Source organism: Camellia sinensis, chromosome 14 (assembly GCF_055761805.1).
Source record: "Camellia sinensis isolate YWXY chromosome 14, ASM5576180v1, whole genome shotgun sequence".
NCBI lineage: Eukaryota > Viridiplantae > Streptophyta > Magnoliopsida > Ericales > Theaceae > Camellia > Camellia sinensis.
Window position 1 is genome coordinate 103500265 of NC_138974.1, and position 9793 is coordinate 103510057.

At 48.2% G+C, this 9793-nt stretch overlaps 32 non-coding genes across 32 annotated transcripts; all 32 read left to right on the forward strand.

Annotated features, from left to right (window-relative positions):
• Positions 1-80: 80 nt before the first annotated feature.
• LOC145812163 (5S ribosomal RNA) lies at positions 81-199 on the forward strand. Its single transcript, XR_014355688.1, has one exon. It is a non-coding gene; the product is annotated as a 5S ribosomal RNA (ribosomal RNA).
• Positions 200-384: 185 nt separating this feature from the next.
• Positions 385-503, forward strand: LOC145810691 (5S ribosomal RNA). Its single transcript, XR_014354249.1, has one exon. It is a non-coding gene; the product is annotated as a 5S ribosomal RNA (ribosomal RNA).
• Positions 504-691: 188 nt separating this feature from the next.
• LOC145809014 (5S ribosomal RNA) lies at positions 692-810 on the forward strand. The gene has a single exon (XR_014352509.1). It is a non-coding gene; the product is annotated as a 5S ribosomal RNA (ribosomal RNA).
• A 189-nt stretch (positions 811-999) lies between these two features.
• On the forward strand, positions 1000-1118 carry LOC145811417 (5S ribosomal RNA). Its single transcript, XR_014354959.1, has one exon. It is a non-coding gene; the product is annotated as a 5S ribosomal RNA (ribosomal RNA).
• A 188-nt stretch (positions 1119-1306) lies between these two features.
• Positions 1307-1425, forward strand: LOC145809643 (5S ribosomal RNA). The gene has a single exon (XR_014353204.1). It is a non-coding gene; the product is annotated as a 5S ribosomal RNA (ribosomal RNA).
• Positions 1426-1614: 189 nt separating this feature from the next.
• On the forward strand, positions 1615-1733 carry LOC145811223 (5S ribosomal RNA). The gene has a single exon (XR_014354769.1). It is a non-coding gene; the product is annotated as a 5S ribosomal RNA (ribosomal RNA).
• Positions 1734-1920: 187 nt separating this feature from the next.
• Positions 1921-2039, forward strand: LOC145809199 (5S ribosomal RNA). Its single transcript, XR_014352699.1, has one exon. It is a non-coding gene; the product is annotated as a 5S ribosomal RNA (ribosomal RNA).
• Positions 2040-2228: 189 nt separating this feature from the next.
• Positions 2229-2347, forward strand: LOC145812023 (5S ribosomal RNA). The gene has a single exon (XR_014355550.1). It is a non-coding gene; the product is annotated as a 5S ribosomal RNA (ribosomal RNA).
• Positions 2348-2534: 187 nt separating this feature from the next.
• LOC145809447 (5S ribosomal RNA) lies at positions 2535-2653 on the forward strand. The gene has a single exon (XR_014352997.1). It is a non-coding gene; the product is annotated as a 5S ribosomal RNA (ribosomal RNA).
• A 188-nt stretch (positions 2654-2841) lies between these two features.
• LOC145809489 (5S ribosomal RNA) lies at positions 2842-2960 on the forward strand. The gene has a single exon (XR_014353048.1). It is a non-coding gene; the product is annotated as a 5S ribosomal RNA (ribosomal RNA).
• Positions 2961-3148: 188 nt separating this feature from the next.
• LOC145809252 (5S ribosomal RNA) lies at positions 3149-3267 on the forward strand. Its single transcript, XR_014352762.1, has one exon. It is a non-coding gene; the product is annotated as a 5S ribosomal RNA (ribosomal RNA).
• Positions 3268-3455: 188 nt separating this feature from the next.
• Positions 3456-3574, forward strand: LOC145810900 (5S ribosomal RNA). The gene has a single exon (XR_014354453.1). It is a non-coding gene; the product is annotated as a 5S ribosomal RNA (ribosomal RNA).
• Positions 3575-3757: 183 nt separating this feature from the next.
• On the forward strand, positions 3758-3876 carry LOC145810424 (5S ribosomal RNA). Its single transcript, XR_014353992.1, has one exon. It is a non-coding gene; the product is annotated as a 5S ribosomal RNA (ribosomal RNA).
• A 189-nt stretch (positions 3877-4065) lies between these two features.
• On the forward strand, positions 4066-4184 carry LOC145811751 (5S ribosomal RNA). Its single transcript, XR_014355284.1, has one exon. It is a non-coding gene; the product is annotated as a 5S ribosomal RNA (ribosomal RNA).
• A 187-nt stretch (positions 4185-4371) lies between these two features.
• Positions 4372-4490, forward strand: LOC145808149 (5S ribosomal RNA). Its single transcript, XR_014351614.1, has one exon. It is a non-coding gene; the product is annotated as a 5S ribosomal RNA (ribosomal RNA).
• A 188-nt stretch (positions 4491-4678) lies between these two features.
• LOC145810653 (5S ribosomal RNA) lies at positions 4679-4797 on the forward strand. The gene has a single exon (XR_014354213.1). It is a non-coding gene; the product is annotated as a 5S ribosomal RNA (ribosomal RNA).
• A 187-nt stretch (positions 4798-4984) lies between these two features.
• On the forward strand, positions 4985-5103 carry LOC145809490 (5S ribosomal RNA). The gene has a single exon (XR_014353049.1). It is a non-coding gene; the product is annotated as a 5S ribosomal RNA (ribosomal RNA).
• Positions 5104-5291: 188 nt separating this feature from the next.
• On the forward strand, positions 5292-5410 carry LOC145811952 (5S ribosomal RNA). Its single transcript, XR_014355480.1, has one exon. It is a non-coding gene; the product is annotated as a 5S ribosomal RNA (ribosomal RNA).
• Positions 5411-5599: 189 nt separating this feature from the next.
• Positions 5600-5718, forward strand: LOC145809066 (5S ribosomal RNA). The gene has a single exon (XR_014352560.1). It is a non-coding gene; the product is annotated as a 5S ribosomal RNA (ribosomal RNA).
• A 186-nt stretch (positions 5719-5904) lies between these two features.
• Positions 5905-6023, forward strand: LOC145810493 (5S ribosomal RNA). Its single transcript, XR_014354059.1, has one exon. It is a non-coding gene; the product is annotated as a 5S ribosomal RNA (ribosomal RNA).
• A 187-nt stretch (positions 6024-6210) lies between these two features.
• LOC145809354 (5S ribosomal RNA) lies at positions 6211-6329 on the forward strand. The gene has a single exon (XR_014352885.1). It is a non-coding gene; the product is annotated as a 5S ribosomal RNA (ribosomal RNA).
• A 185-nt stretch (positions 6330-6514) lies between these two features.
• LOC145811614 (5S ribosomal RNA) lies at positions 6515-6633 on the forward strand. Its single transcript, XR_014355152.1, has one exon. It is a non-coding gene; the product is annotated as a 5S ribosomal RNA (ribosomal RNA).
• A 189-nt stretch (positions 6634-6822) lies between these two features.
• LOC145809393 (5S ribosomal RNA) lies at positions 6823-6941 on the forward strand. Its single transcript, XR_014352932.1, has one exon. It is a non-coding gene; the product is annotated as a 5S ribosomal RNA (ribosomal RNA).
• A 187-nt stretch (positions 6942-7128) lies between these two features.
• LOC145812034 (5S ribosomal RNA) lies at positions 7129-7247 on the forward strand. Its single transcript, XR_014355561.1, has one exon. It is a non-coding gene; the product is annotated as a 5S ribosomal RNA (ribosomal RNA).
• Positions 7248-7435: 188 nt separating this feature from the next.
• Positions 7436-7554, forward strand: LOC145811055 (5S ribosomal RNA). The gene has a single exon (XR_014354606.1). It is a non-coding gene; the product is annotated as a 5S ribosomal RNA (ribosomal RNA).
• A 189-nt stretch (positions 7555-7743) lies between these two features.
• LOC145811108 (5S ribosomal RNA) lies at positions 7744-7862 on the forward strand. The gene has a single exon (XR_014354660.1). It is a non-coding gene; the product is annotated as a 5S ribosomal RNA (ribosomal RNA).
• Positions 7863-8052: 190 nt separating this feature from the next.
• On the forward strand, positions 8053-8171 carry LOC145811230 (5S ribosomal RNA). The gene has a single exon (XR_014354775.1). It is a non-coding gene; the product is annotated as a 5S ribosomal RNA (ribosomal RNA).
• A 188-nt stretch (positions 8172-8359) lies between these two features.
• On the forward strand, positions 8360-8478 carry LOC145811568 (5S ribosomal RNA). Its single transcript, XR_014355107.1, has one exon. It is a non-coding gene; the product is annotated as a 5S ribosomal RNA (ribosomal RNA).
• A 187-nt stretch (positions 8479-8665) lies between these two features.
• LOC145811436 (5S ribosomal RNA) lies at positions 8666-8784 on the forward strand. Its single transcript, XR_014354977.1, has one exon. It is a non-coding gene; the product is annotated as a 5S ribosomal RNA (ribosomal RNA).
• Positions 8785-8971: 187 nt separating this feature from the next.
• LOC145809766 (5S ribosomal RNA) lies at positions 8972-9090 on the forward strand. The gene has a single exon (XR_014353328.1). It is a non-coding gene; the product is annotated as a 5S ribosomal RNA (ribosomal RNA).
• A 190-nt stretch (positions 9091-9280) lies between these two features.
• Positions 9281-9399, forward strand: LOC145809987 (5S ribosomal RNA). Its single transcript, XR_014353554.1, has one exon. It is a non-coding gene; the product is annotated as a 5S ribosomal RNA (ribosomal RNA).
• Positions 9400-9587: 188 nt separating this feature from the next.
• LOC145810000 (5S ribosomal RNA) lies at positions 9588-9706 on the forward strand. The gene has a single exon (XR_014353567.1). It is a non-coding gene; the product is annotated as a 5S ribosomal RNA (ribosomal RNA).
• Positions 9707-9793: the final 87 nt, after the last annotated feature.

The window sequence follows — 9793 nt, forward strand, 5'->3', positions numbered from 1 at the left end:
TTTCCAGGTTATCCTGTTCCATTCAATTTCATTTTTTTCCCCGCCTACTGCTTAAAAGAAAAAAGTCGCGGTTAACCTTCGGGTGCGATCATACCAGCACTAATGCACCGGATCCCATCAGAACTGCGCAGTTAAGCGTGGTTGGCTGAGAGTAGTACTTGGATGGGTGACCCCCTGGGAAGTCCTCGTGTTGCACCCCTTTTTCCACCCCCTCCACCTTTTTTTTTCCCCGGACAGCCTGTCCGTTTTTTAGCCCATTCAATCGCCTTCGCCTCCTTTTCGACAAACTTCTCCCTTTTAAACCATTTCCAGATTATCCTGTTCCATTAAATTTCATTTTTTCCCCGTCCACTGCGTAAAACAACAAAGTCGCGGTTAATCTTCGGGTGCGATCATACCAGCACTAATGCACCGGATCCCATCAGAACTCCGCAGTTAAGCGTTCTTGGTCGAGAGTAGTACTAGGATGGGTGACCCCCTGGGAAGTCCTCGTGTTGCACCCCTTTTTACACCCCCCCTCCCCTTTTTTTTTTTCCCGGACAGCCTGTCCAATTTTTAGCCCATTCAATCGCCTTCGCCTCCTTTTCAACAAACTTCTCCCTTTTAAACCATTTTCAGATTATCCTGTTCCATTCAATTTTACTTTTTTCCCCGTCTACTGCTTAAAACAACAAAGTCGCGGTTAATCTTCGGGTGCGATCATACCAGCACTAATGCACCGGATCCCATCAGAACTCCGCAGTTAAGCGTGCTTGGGCGAGAGTAGTACTTGGATGGGTGACCCCCTGGGAAGTCCTCGTGTTGCACCCCTTTTTCCACCCCCCCTCCCCTTTTCTTTTTTCCCCGGACAGCCTGTCCGATTTTTAGCCCATTCAATCGCCTTCGCCTCCTTTTCGACAAACTTCTCCCTTTTAAACCATTTCCAGATTATCCTGTTCCATTTAATTTCATTTTTTTCCCCGTCTACTGCTTAAAACAACAAAGTCGCGGTTAATCTTCGGGTGCGATCATACCAGCAGTAATGCACCGGATCCCATCAGAACTCCGCAGTTAAGCGTGCTTGGGCGATAGTAGTACTAGTATGGGTGACCCCCCGGGAAGAGATCGTGTTGCACCCCTTTTTCCACCGCCCCTCCCCTTTTTTTTTTTCCCCGGACAGCATGTCCGATTTTTAGCCCATTCAATCGCCTTCGCCTCCTTTTCAACAAACTTCTCCCTTTTAAACCATTTCCAGATTATCCTGTTCCATTCAATTTCATTTTTTCCCCGTCTACTGCTGAAAACCGCAAAGTCGCGGTTAATCTTCGGGTGCGATCATACCAGCACTAATGCACCGGATCCCATCAGAACTCCGCAGTGAAGCGTGCTTGGGCGAGAGTAGTACTAGGATGGGCGACCCCCTGGGAAGTCCTCGTGTTGCACCCCTTTTTCCACCCCCCCTTCCCTTTTTTTTTTTCCTCGGACAGCCTGTCCAATTTTTGGCCCATTCAATCGTCATCGCCTCCTTTTCGACAAACTTCTTCCTTTTAAACCATTTCCAGATTATCTTGTTCCATTCAATTTCATTTTTTTCCCCGTCTACTGCTTAAAACAACAAAGTCGCGGTTAACCTTCGGGTGCGATCATACCAGCACTAATGCACCGGATCCCATCAGAACTCCGCAGTTAAGCGTGGTTGGCCGAGAGTAGTACTTGGATGGGTGACCCCCTGGGAAGTCCTCGTGTTGCACCCCTTTTTCCACCCCCCTCCCCTTTTTTTTTTCCCCGGACAGCCTGTCCGTTTTTTAGCCGATTCAATCGCCTTCGCCTCCTTTTCGACAAACGTCTCCCTTTTAAACCATTTCCAGATTATCCTGTTCCATTCAATTTCATTTTTTTCCCCGTCTACTGCTTAAAACAACAAAGTCGCGGTTACTCTTCGGGTGCGATCATACCAGCACTAATGCACCGGATCCCATCAGAACTCCGCAGTTAAGCGTGCTTGGGCGAGAGTAGTACTAGAATGGGTGACCCCCTGGGAAGTCCTCGTGTTGCACCCCTTTTTCCACCGCCCCTCCCCTTTTTTTTTTTCCCCGGACATCATGTCCGATTTTTAGCCCATTCAATCGCCTTCGCCTCCATTTCAACAAACTTCTCCCTTTTAAACCATTTCCAGATTATCCTGTTCCATTCAATTTCATTTTTTTCCCCGTCTACTGCTTAAAACAACAAAGTCGCGGTTAATCTTCGGGTGCGATCATACCAGCACTAATGCACCGGATCCCATCAGAACTCCGCAGTTAAGCGTGCTTGGGCGAGAGTAGTACTAGGATGGGTGACCCCCTGGGATGTCCTCTCGTTCCACCCCTTTTTCCACCCCCTCCCCTTTTCTTTTTTCCCCGGACAGCCTGTCCGATTTTTAGCCCATTCAATCGCCTTCGCCTCCTTTTCGACAAACTTCTCCCTTTTAAACCATTTCCAGATTATCCTGTTCCATTCAGTTTCATTTTTCACCCCGTCTACTGCTTAAAACAACAAAGTCGCGGTTAATCTTCGGGTGCGATCATACCAGCACTAATGCACCGGATCCCATCAGAACTCCGCCGTTAAGCGTGCTTGGGCGAGAGTAGTACTAGGATGGGTGACCCCCTGGGAAGTCCTCGTGTTGCACCCCTATTTCCACCCCCCTCCCTTTTTTTTTTTTCCCCGGACAGCCTGTCCGATTTTTAGCCCATTCAATCGCCTTCGCCTCCCTTTCGACAAACTTCACCCTTTTAAACCATTTCCAGATTATCCTGTTCCATTCAATTTCATTTTTTTCCTCGTCTACTACTTAAAACAATAAAGTCGCGGTTAATCTTCGGGTGCGATCATACCAGCACTAATGCACCGGATCCCATCAGAACTCCGCAGTTAAGCGTGCTTGGGCGAGAGTAGTACTAGGAAGGGTGACCCCCTGGGAAGTCCTCGTGTTGCACCCCTTTTTCCACCCACCCTCCCCTTTTTTTTTTCCCCGGACAGCCTGTCCGATTTTTAGCCCAGTCAATCGCCTTCGCCACCTTTTCGACAAACTTCTCCCTTTTAAACCATTTCCAGATTATCCTGTTCCATTCAATTTCATTTTTTTCCCCGTCTACTGCTTAAAACAATAAAGTCGTGGTTAATCTTCGGGTGCGATCATACCAGCACTAATGCACCGGATCCCATCAGAACTCCGCAGTGAAGCGTGCTTGGGCGAGAGTAGTACTAGGATGGGTGACCCCCTGGGAAGTCCTCGTGTTGCACCCCTTTTTCCACCCACCCTCACCTTTTTTTTTTACCCGTACAGCCTGTCCGATTTTTAGCCCATTCAATCGCCTTCGCCTCCTTTTCGACAAACTTCTCCCTTTTAAACCATTTCCAGATTATCCGGTTCCATTCAATTTTATTTTTTTCCCCGTCTACTGCTTAAAACAACAAAGTCGCGGTTAATCTTCGGGTGCGATCATACCAGCACTAATGCACCGTATCCCATCAGAACTCTGCAGTTAAGCGTGCTTGGGCGAGAGTAGTACTAGGATGGGTGACCCCCTGGGAAGTCCTCGTGTTGCACCCCTTTTTCCACCGCCCCTCCCCTTTTTTTTTTCCCCGGACAGCCGATTTTTAGCCCATTCAATCGCCTTCGCCTCCATTTCGACAAACTCCTCCCTTTTAAACCATTTCCAGATTATCCTGTTCCATTCAATTTCATTTTTTTCCCCGTCTACTGCTTAAAACAACAAAGTCGTGGTTAATCTTCGGGTGTGATCATACCAGCACTAATGCACCGGATCCCATCAGAACCCCGCAGTTAAGCGTGCTTGGGCGAGAGTAGTACTAGGATGGGTGACCCCCTGGGAAGTCCTCGTGTTGCACCCCTTTTTCCACTCCCCCTCCCCTTTTTTTTTTTCCCCGGACAGCCTTTCCGAGTTTTAGCCCATTCAATCGCCTTCGCCTCCTTTTCGACAAACTTCTCCCTTTTAAACCATTTCCAGATTATCCTGTTCCATTCAATTTCATTTTTTTCCCCGTCTACTGCTTAAAACAATAAAGTCGCGGTTAATCTTCGGGTGCGATCATACCAGCACTAATGCACCGGATCCCATCAGAACTACGCTGTAAAGCGTGCTTGGGCGAGAGTAGTACTAGGATGGGTGACCCCCTGGGAAGTCCTCGTGTTGCACCACTTTTTCCACCCCCCGCCCCTTTTTTTTTTCCCCCGGACAGCCTGTCCGATTTTTAGCCCATTCAATCGCCTTCGCCTCATTTTCGACAAACTTCTCCTTTTAAACCATTTCCAGATTATCCTGTTCCATTCAATTTCATTTTTTTCCCCGTCTACTGCTTAAAACAATAAAGTCGCGGATAATCTTCGGGTGCGATCATACCAGCACTAATGCACCGGATCCCATCAGAACTCCGCAGTTAAGCGTGCTTGGGCGAGAGTAGTACTAGGATGGGTGACCCCCTGGGAAGTCCTCGTGTTGCACCCCTTTTTCCACTCCCCCTCCCCTTTTTTTTTTCCCCGGACAGCCTGTCCGATTTTTAGCCCATTCAATCGCCTTCGCCTCCTTTTCGACAAACTTCTCCCTTTTAAACCATTTCCAGATTATTCTGTTCCATTGAATTTCATTTTTTTCCCCATCTACTGCTTAAAACAATAAAGCCGCGGTTAATCTTCGGGTGCGATCATACCAGCACTAATACACCGGATCCCATCAGAACTACGCAGTTAAGCGTGCTTGGGCGAGAGAAGTACTAGGATGGGTGACCCCCTGGGAAGTCCTCGTGTTGCACCCCTATTTCCTCCCCCCTCCCTTTTCTTTTTTCCCCGGACAGCCTGTCCGATTTTTAGCCCATTCAATCGCCTTCGCCTCCCTTTCGACAAACTTCACCCTTTTAAACCATTTCCAGATTATCCTGTTCCATTCAATTTCATTTTTTTCCTCGTCTACTACTTAAAACAATAAAGTCGCGGTTAATCTTCGGGTGCGATCATACCAGCACTAATGCACCGGATCCCATCAGAACTCCGCAGTTAAGCGTGCTTGGGCGAGAGTAGTACTAGGAAGGGTGACCCCCTGGGAAGTCCTCGTGTTGCACCCCTTTTTCCACCCACCCTCCCCTTTTTTTTTTCCCCGGACAGCCTGTCCGATTTTTAGCCCAGTCAATCGCCTTCGCCACCTTTTCGACAAACTTCTCCCTTTTAAACCATTTCCAGATTATCCTGTTCCATTCAATTTCATTTTTTTCCCCGTCTACTGCTTAAAACAATAAAGTCGCGGTTAATCTTCGGGTGCGATCATACCAGCACTAATGCACCGGATCCCATCAGAACTACGCAGTTAACCGTGCTTGGGCGAGAGTAGTATTAGGATGGGTGACCCCCTGGGATGTCCTCGTGTTGCACCCCTTTTTCTACCCCCCCTCCCCTTTTTTTTTTTCCCCAGATAGCCTGGCCGATTTTTAGCCCATTCAATCGCGTTCGCCTCCTTTTCGACAAACTTCTCCCTTTTAAACTATTTCCAGATTATCCTGTTCCATTCAATTTCATTTTTTTCCCCGTCTACTACCTAAAACAATAAAGTCGCGGTTAATCTTCGGGTGCGATCATACCAGCACTAATGCACCGGATCCCATCAGAACTCCGCAGCTAAGCGTGCTTGGGCGAGAGTAGTACTAGGATGGGTGACCCCCTGGGAAGTCCTCGTGTTGCACCCCTTTTTCCTCCCCCCTCCCCTTTTTTTTTTCTCCGGACAGCCTGTCCGATTTTTAGCCCATTCAATCGCCTTCGTCTCCTTTTCGACAAACTTCTCCCATTTAAACCATTTCCAGATTATCCTGTTCCATTCAATTTCATTTTTTTCCCCGTCTACAGCTTAAAACAACAAAGTCGCGGTTATCTTCGGATGCGACCATACCAGCACTAATGCACCGGATCCCATCAGAACTCCGCAGTTAAGCGTGCTTGGGCGAGAGTAGTACTAGGATGGGTGACCCCCTGGAAAGTCCTCGTGTTGCACCCATTTTTCCACACCCCTCCTCTTTTTTTTTTCCCCGGACAGCCTGTCCGATTTTTAGCCCATTCAATCGCCTTCGCCTCCTTTTCGACAAACTTCTCCCTTTTAAACCATTTCCAGATTATCCTGTTCCATTCAATTTCATTTTTTTCCCTGTCTACTGCTTAAAACAATAAAGTCGCGGTCAATCTTCGGGTGCGATCATACTAGCACTAATGCACCGGATCCCATCAGAACTCCGCAGTTAAGCGTGCTTGGGCGAGAGTAGTACTAGGATGGGTGACCCCCTGGGAAGTCCTCGTGTTGCACCCCTTTTTCCACCCCCTCCCCTTTTTTTTTTCCCCGGACAGCCTGTCCGATTTTTAGCCCATTCAATCGCCTTCGCCTCCTTTTCGACAAACTTCTTCCTTTTAAACCACTTCCAGATTATCCTGTTCCATTCAATTTCGTTTTTTTCCCCGTCTACTGCTTAAAACAACAAAGTCGCGGTTATCTTCGGATGCGATCACACCAGCACTAATGCACCGGATCCCATCAGAACTCCGCAGTTGAGCGTGCTTGGGCGAGAGTAGTACTAGGATGGGTGACCCCCTGGAAAGTCCTCGTGTTGCAGTCCTTTTTCCACCCCCCCTCCCCTTTTTTTTTTCCCCCGGACAGCCTGTCCGATTTTTAGCCCATTCAATCGCCTTCGACTCCTTTTCGACAAACTTCTCGCTTTTAAACCATTTCCAGATTATCCTGTTCCATTCAATTTCATTTTTTCCCCCGTCTACTGCTTAAAACAATAAAGTCGCGGTTAATCTTCGGGTGCGATCATACCAGCACGGATGCACCGGATCCCATCAGAACTCCGCAGTTAAGCGTGCTTGGGCGAGAGTAGTACTAGGATGGGTGACCCCCTGGGAAGTGCTCGTGTTGCACCCCTTTTTCCACCCCCCTCCCCTTTTTTTTTTCCCCGGACAGCTTGTCCGCTTTTTAGCCCATTCAATCGCCTTCGCCTCCTTTTCGACAAACTTCTCCCTTTTAAACCATTTCCAGATTATCCTGTTCCATTTAATTTCAATTTTTTTCCCCGTCTACTGCTTAAAACAACAAAGTCGCGGTTATCCTCAGATGCGATCATACCAGAACTAATGCACCGGATCCCATCAGAACTCCGCAGTTAAGCGTGCTTGGGCGAGAGTAGTACTAGGATGGGTCACCCCCGGGAAAGTCCTCGTGTTGCACTCCTTTTTCCACCCCCCCTCCCCTTTTTTTTTTCCCCGGACAGCCTTTCCGATTTTTAGCCCATTCAATCGCCTTCGACTCATTTTCGACAAACTTCCCCCTTTTAAACCATTTCCAGATTATCCTGTTCCATTCAATTTTATTTTTTTCCCCGTCTATTGCTTAAAACAACAAAGTCGCGGTTAATCTTCGGGTGCGATCATACCAGCACTAATGCACCGGATCCCATCAGAACTCCGCAGTTAAGCGTGCTTGGGCGAGAGTAGTACTAGGATCGGTGACCCCCAGAGAAGTCCACGTGTTGCACTCCTTTTTCCACCCCCCCTCCCCATTTTTTTTTTCCCCGGACAGCCTGTCCGATTTTTAGCCCACTCAATCGCCTTCGCCTCCTTTTCGACAAACTTCTCCCTTTTAAACCATTTCCAGATTATCCTGTTCCATTCAATTTCATTTTTTTCCCCGTCTACTGCTTAAAACAATAAAGTCGCGGTTAATCTTCGGGTGCGATCATACCAGCACTAATGCACCGGATCCCATCAGAACTCCGCAGTTAAGCGTCCTTGGGCGAGAGTAGTACTAGGATTGGTGACCCCCTGGGAAGTCCTCGTGTTGCACCCCTTTTTCCACCCCCACTCCTCTTTTTTTTTTTTCCCCGGACAGCCTGTCCGATTTTTAGCCCATTCAATCGCCTTCGCCTCCTTTTCGACAAACTTCTCCCTTTTAAACCATTTCCAGATTATCCTGTTCCATTCAATTTCATTTTTTTCCCCGTCTACTTCTTGAAACAACAAAGTCGCGGTTAACCTTCGGGTGCGATCATAGCAGCACCAATGCACCGGATCCCATCAGAACTCCGCAGTGAAGCGTGCTTGGGCGAGAGTAGTACTAGGATGGGTGACCCCCAGGGAAGTCCTCGTGTTGCACCCCTTTTTCCACCCCCCCTCCCCATTTTTTTTTCCCCGGTTAGCCTGTCTGATTTTTAGCCCATTGAATCGCCGTCGCCTCCTTTTCGACAAACTTCTCCCTTTTAAACCATTTCCAGATTATCCTGTTCCATTCAATTTCATTTTTTTCCCCGTCTACTGCTTAAAACAATAAAGTCTCGGTTAATCTTCGGGTGCGATCATAGCAGCACTAATGCACCGGATCCCATCAGAACTCCGCAGTTAAGCGTGCTTGGGCGAGAGTAGTACTAGGATCGGTGACCCCCAGGGAAGTCCTCGTGTTGCACCCCTTTTTCCACCCCCTCCCCTTTTTATTTTTCCCCGGTCAGCCTTTCCGATTTTTAGCGCATTCAATCGCCTTCGCCTCCTTTTCGACAAACTTCTCCCTTTTAAACCATTTCCAGATTATCCTTTTCCATTCAATATCATTTTTTTTCCCGCCTACTGCTTAAAACAACAAAGTCGCGGTTAATCTTCTGGTGCGATCATACCAGCACTAATGCACCGGATCCCATCAGAACTCTGCAGTTCAGCGTGCTAGGGCGAGAGTAGTACTAGGATGGGTGACCCCCAGGGAAGTCCTCGTGTTGCACCCCTTTTTCCACCCCCCCACCCCTTTTTTTTTTCCCCGGACAGCCTGAACGATTTTTAGCCCATTCTATCGCCTTCGCCTCCTTTTCGACAAACTTCTCCCTCTTAACCCATTTCCAGATTATCCTGTTCCATTCAATTTCATTTTTTCCCCGTCTACTGCTTAAAACTACAAAGTCGCGGTTAATCTTCGGGTGCGATCATACCAGCACTAATGCACCGGATCCCATCAGAACTCCGCAGTTAAGCGTGCTTGGGCGAGAGTAGTACTAGGATGGGTGACCCCCTGGGAAGTCCTCGTGTTGCACCGCTTTTTCCACCACCCCTCCCCTTTTTTTTTTTTCCCCGGACAGCCTGTCCGATTTTTAGCCCATTCAATCGCCTTCGCCTCCTTTTCGACAAACTTCTCCCTTTTAAACCATTTCCAGATTATCCTTTTCCATTCAATTTCATTTTTTTTCCCGCCTACTGCTTAAAACAAAAAAGTCGCGGTTAATCTTCTGGTGCGATCATACCAGCACTAATGCACCGGATCCCATCAGAACTCCGCAGTTAAGCGTGCTTGGGCGAGAGTAGTACTAGGATGGGTGACCCCCAGGGAAGTCCTCGTGTTGCACCCCTTTTTCCACCCCCCCTCCCCTTTTTTTTTTCCCCGGACAGCCTGACCGATTTTTAGCCCATTCAATCGCCTTCGCCGCCTTTTCGACAAACTTCTCCCTTTTAAACCATTTCCAGATTATCTTGTTCCATTCAATTTCATTTTTTACCCCGTCTACTGCTTCAAACAACAAAGTCTTGGTTAATCTTCGGGTGCGATCATACCAGCACTAATGCACCGGATCCCATCAGAACTCCGCAGTTAAGCGTGCTCGGGCGAGAGTAGTACTAGGATGGGTGACCCCCTGGGAAGTCCTCGTGTTGCACCGCTTTTTCCACCCCCCTCCCCTTTTTTTTTTTCCCCGGACAGCCTGTCCGATTTTTAGCCCAGTCAATCGCCTTCGCCTCCTTTTCGAC